This window comes from Vicia villosa, unplaced genomic scaffold, assembly GCF_029867415.1.
Source record: "Vicia villosa cultivar HV-30 ecotype Madison, WI unplaced genomic scaffold, Vvil1.0 ctg.000939F_1_1, whole genome shotgun sequence".
NCBI lineage: Eukaryota > Viridiplantae > Streptophyta > Magnoliopsida > Fabales > Fabaceae > Vicia > Vicia villosa.
The window spans coordinates 77,537-83,536 of NW_026705421.1; positions in this window are offsets into that span (position 1 = coordinate 77,537).

Sequence of the window (6,000 nt, forward strand, 5' to 3'; positions counted from 1 at the left end):
GTGAGCTACGCAAAAGTGCGTTTAATAAGCCTCAGATGCAAGGTGTGCATTTGAATTTTTATCAAAATATCATAAATAAATTAAGTCTATATTCAATACACAGTTGGACCTGGAATATGTTTAAGTCCTATCAAAATTGCATAAAAGCGTTAAGTCTATATCGGATACACAACCAGACGTGGAGTTTGTTTAAACCATATCAAAATCGTAGAATTGTGTTATGTCTGTATTAGATACACAATGAGACCAAAACACATTTAAGTTGTATCAGAATCGCAGAAGTGCATTAAGTCTGTATTAGAAACGTATTCATACATTTTATCTTTGTTCTCCTGTTCTGAGCTTTCTAGTAGAAAGAAACAGAGAAAGACACAACATATATAAATTGATCTAACCTGATCAGAGTGGATCGTCACGGCGGCTGGATCTGGCTTGTTGGACAAAAAAGGGGGGGGGTACCTGCAAGGTACTCCGATGCCAAAGTAAGTAGCAATCAGAGAGAGAGAGAGAGCAAGGGTTTAAGAAGTAGAGAATGAATACCTGACCCTCTAGTGAAAGAGGGTATTTATAGCCCCCAGCGCTGGGCCAAGATTTCCTATTTGGGCCAGATCCAATTGGAGGCCCACATGCTAGGAAACTGCCAGAACACCCTCTGCTAGGGCTGAGTCAGCAGGTGACTTACGTTCTGGGTGAGCGTGGTGCAGGATTCGGAGGTGGTTGACTAAATCCTTCGCTGAAGCGTTATCCACGTGATCTTCACGTGGGTTAGTTCGTAACGGTAACTGAGAAATAGGCCCAAGTGGATTGGGCTTGCTCGGCTAGCCAGGGGAGTTGGGCCTGCCCGGCCCAGTCCAAAACATATATATATATACTCATGTTGATAATGAGTTGAAATTTTACAAATAAATAAATAATTGATGGGGAGGATAACCCCGACGGTGATCTCAAATTGGCTGGACGATGTATGGGGACCTCACTTGTTACTCTTCTTTGAGGCTCCCGACTAAATGTACATTGGGATTTGGAATGTCTCATTTGGGTGGAGGGTGTCCTAGGTGGCTTGCCTTAAACTTTCATGTCGGTATATGTTGAATGGTCGTCGGCTTCATTAAATGTAACAAGGGGTGGCCTTTCATTTTTGTGTTTACCGAATTTATTTGTTTAATGCTTAAATGAGGCGCTTGACGATCACCTGGCTAAGAGAGTCTAACTTTCTTCCCATTCTTAAGTGGGTATCCACCTCAAGGGGATCCAAAGTGCTTGTATGGTGAATCTTTCATGCTGGTTTGCTTTCCTCGGACCCTCGAGTGAATATCCTGTGGTATCCACATGACTCACCCTGATATTGGATTGACGCCCGATGTTAACTACGAACTTACTCTATCAGGGCATCACTAACTTTAAACTTGTGACATCTTTCTGATATCATCCCAATAATCGCCTCGGCAATGGCAAAAGTTACGAGTGCAACCAGGTTAGTCAGCGGATTGTGAGGCCTCATCCTGACTTTCATGGAAATTGCCTCCGAACTCCAGGGCAACCCTAGATCTAGGCTTGAAATCCTTTCTTCTTCCATTCTACTGATTTCTCACAGAAATCGAGGATTTTGACAGCGAGAATCGAGGCTAAGAAGATGATTCGTCAGATCGATTGCCATGGAAATGCTTCTCAATTCGAAGATCTAAAGAAGCAGTGAACGGTGAGAGTGAAAAGAGAATGTAATTCATAAAGACCGTTGAAATCGCAAAATTGAATACGCTTAGGATTTAATAACCTAAAAAGACTATGAACTGGTGAATCACGAACTGGATCTAAAATTGCACAAATCGCAAGAATCAAAAGTCATTTCTGACAAACGACACCACTGTTCCGTTTATGAACTAGAAAGGGATGCTCTAGCTATGCGAGGGAACAAAAAATGAAGAGAGTCAGATAACTGTTAGTCTTGAACAACATCTCTGATACTCTTTACGATGGAGAGGGGTGGACCTGCATGGTTAGAACTCCAACTCATAAGTCAATTCAAGATTCAAGATGAGTATGGTCAAATTAGAGATCAGAGATTGTGTACCTTCTCACTGCATGTGAACTGTTTTTATATTTCGGGTTGAGTAGAGTGACCTTTTGATTGATTGGGCCTTAGTCGATTAGGTCTTTTGGCTGGTCCAGAATAATATGTATGTTAGTATGGGGAGTAGGGTCACCATTCTCAACTTAGTTCTTAATGTTATCCTATTTTTTATTCACTCATTAAATTTCATGTAAAGCTTTAGAAGAAGTTAGTTATGACCAAGGTCAGATTTCTTGGGGTAGGGTCAAAGGGGACTTTAAGATTCCTTGGGTTAGACGGACAAATATGTCCAAACCTAAGTGAGAAGTAGGTTGGGCGTTTGAGATATCTATTTGGTAAATAAATATCGCTTGAGACTGATCTCGGGTGCGGCGTGTGGCTTTATGTGTGGTCAGGTTACAATCTTCTAAAGATTTTGACAATGACAACTAAATAATGAAAAGGTAAAGTATTATCAGTCATGAAGCAAGCTTAAAAAAATAATTCAACTTCCTCTTTAAAGAGTTAGAAAGAAGAAATTTAATCAATCAAAAGAGACTGAAGATATAAAAGCTAGCATGATCCCGCCCTTAATGTATTTAACTTGTATTTGATCAGTTGAATGTTAATTAAGCAAAAGTAAGTCATGTAGTACTAGGATGACACACACCCACACTAAAATCATTTTAATACTCTTCATTATTTTCTAAAAACTTCTTTAAACCATCTTGGCAAGTACTTAAACGATTATGAAGTAGTTATGATTAATTATGAAAGATAAACTCATTGTCTAATTGATTAGACTCTTCATCTAATCTATTAAGGCGCAAATTTCCTTCCAATTGATTAGAAATCCTTTTGATTGATAAAGATACATACCAAATTAGGATTTTATTTTGTGGCATATTCTAATTGATTAGGCCTCCATTTCTAATCGATGAGACAAAATCCAGACCCATGGGTTGTCTCATTTTTTATTTAAATCTTTTCCTATATAAAAGAGTGCATTCTTCACTTCCAAATACCAATTTTTTTGAATTATCTGCTATTCTATTTCACTTACTTTTATTTTATTATCAGTTTTATTCATTAGAAATTTCTATATCGATGAAAGAGTGAAAATTTTCATATGAGAGTTGTGTTTTTGTTGTTGTTATGTTGAATTTGTGTAATAAAAAGGTTATTTCTCTTGTGTTGTTGTAAAAAACTCAAATGTCGCAAACTAAAGCTTGGTGTAAGGTTACTGGGTTGAACCTGTATAAAAGCCCAGGTAGTTGATAATGGAAATCTCAAAATAAATCTCTTAAGGACTGGAGTATTTTGTATGGTTTAAGGTCGAACAAGAATGATCTCTCTGTTTCATTGTCATTTATCTTTTCTGGTGCCTAATCTTTACTTTTACCTTCTTAAAATCAATATTTTTTAAATCAATTGTTTTTAAAAAACCAAATATCACAATTAATCCCCCTTTGTGTTTGGAGTCACTTTTTCAACACGACAAACCTTTGGTGTGATATTCTTTCTGCTAGGCATGTTGTTTTCTTTTTGTTCCATTTTCACCTAGAAGAAAATTGTGTCACTTCTTCGATTGAAAGTAGATGTTATTTATAACCAGTTTGTGAGTATTCTTAGGTCTTTTGGATGGATGGGTCGGGTATGCATCTTAGGAATAGATTTCATAAGCTTTTTAGTTTTCTAGTCAATTTGAATCTTCTATTGCTTGCATTAGAGTTTGGAATGGTATGTCCTTTGTCTGAGTTCTTTGTTGGAGGAGATCATTATTTCTCTATCTACATGAAATGGTTGTTAACCTTCTTCTCCTTATTCAGGATGTTACTCCCTTTTGGGAGCCAAATAGATGACGGTGGAGCAATGCTATGATTGACCAGTTTATAGTTGCCTTGGCTTACTCTGCCCTTCTAAAGTTAAATATTCCCTTTATCTCAGTGTATAGTAAATTGGATTTGGTCTTCCTCTCATTAGGTAGTTGGGCTCCGTATAAAGTTGTTGTTTTTTCTTTACAACTCTTGCACGATAAGATTCCCACTAGGATTAACTTGTTTAAGCGGAAGGTTCTAGTTGATTCCGAGGGAGTCTTTGTTGAGAAAATAACGAACATAGAGAAAAGGAGGAACAAAATAGCAACACAAGATATTAATGTGGAAACTCCAAAATCGGAGAAAAAAATCACGACCGTTGTCAAACACATAATATACCCTCAAATACCCCAGGCCCTCAATACACCCACATCTTCCAAAACAAATATTTAACTACATCTCACAACACTGTAATACAAGAGCATAAGAGAGCAAAGAAAGTCAAATAGAAGCTTAAAGTGCTTTTGGACTCTACGCGAAATTTTTTTGTGACATCCCCACAGACAAACCAGTCTGGGAATGAAGGACTTAAAGCCACACCAAAGTCAGCACTGGGCAGTCGAGGTAATTTTGGAGGGTATAGGTTAAAATCTGTTTCATAACGTTGTTCAGGACGAACGTATGAAGGCAATTTTAGACTCTCCAATTTTTTAGAAAACTTTTCATGTAAGGTAAAAGTTGCTTCGTGAATGGTTCGACTAAGATCATCTGGCCTGCAGGCAGTTTCGAAGTATTTCTGAAACGCTTGAATTTCCTTGATATGCGTCGTAGTACCTTTTTTGAAGCGCTCCTACGTAGAAGCAAAAGCTGCAATTAGTTCTTTCGAAAGGGTAGGTACATCAAAGATTTCCTTGTTGTAATAACTAGACCACCATGTAAAGAACTCTTGGGTACAATAGAAGGAAGTTTTGAAGGAGATATGTGTGAGAGAGGTAACCCTAATGTATCTAGCAGTCTTTGATTCGAAGCTTTCTTCAGTCGAAAACATAGAATGAAGGCACAAATGGCTCTTCTTCTCATACATGGACTTTGGCTTGATTTGGATAAGGCCAAACTGTCTCGAAACCAGATTGGGTTGGTAGCTCAGAAGGCCATAATGGATCTTTGTAGTCCTTAGCCTATGAGATAGCATCTTGGGGGTTAAGAATTCCCCCCCAAATAACCATTGATTCAACTTGTTGTTATGGCAGAGGAGCAGGGAACTCTCGAGTAAAATGAGCTCCTCAAATAGCCTATTTTTCTTTCAGCGAAAGGAGCCATCGAGGGGGTAAAATGATAGCTTTTGGTGAACATCATCATATAAGATCGAAAGGCTTCAGGCAATTGTCCTCCTTCGCCTTAGAGAGTCAAGAACGCCAATCTGGTTCCTTCGATTGTTCTGTCCTTGATAGTTTAATCATCTTCGTCAACCAAACCCTTCTTTGGTAAGGCAGCTTTGAAGGTGGCATTTAACCACAACTGCAGTAGCCAAAAGGGCCTAGCAAACATTAGAGAAGTTCCAGCTTCATAAGCCTTTAAGAGATCTGCAGATTCGCCAAGACACTCGTAGAGGTGTCTGAGAATCATCTGGCTCAGGTCAAGATTCCTACCAAAGTTGAGTTGATTCGCCATGGCTAAGTATCTCTTCGCCACCTGTAGAGACCTTGAACAAAAGACACATCTCAACATCCAGAGTGTCAGGAAGGCAATATGTTCCTCGTCGGAGACGTCGACACTATCCTTATTAAGTTATTATGGTGTTTCGTAGTAAAAAGGGTATAGGTGGCCTTACTTTCGCTAAACTTAATGTTATCTACGTCCATATAATTAGGGTCAAAGTCTTCTCCAATCGGGCGAAGCCCAGTGATAGTAGCCTCATCGAACAGTGTGGGTGTGATCATTCCACATGGAAGGTGGAAGGTGTTGTGAGATGCATCCCAGAAATACAAAGACGCTACTAACATTGGTTGATTATACTCGAGTCCAGTTTTCGACAACTGAATTAAATCATAAATCCCTAAATCTTTTCAAAATTGGGACTTCTTCTCCTCAACCTTCTATAGCCAAGCATAATAGGGTTCGGGATCTTTCGCT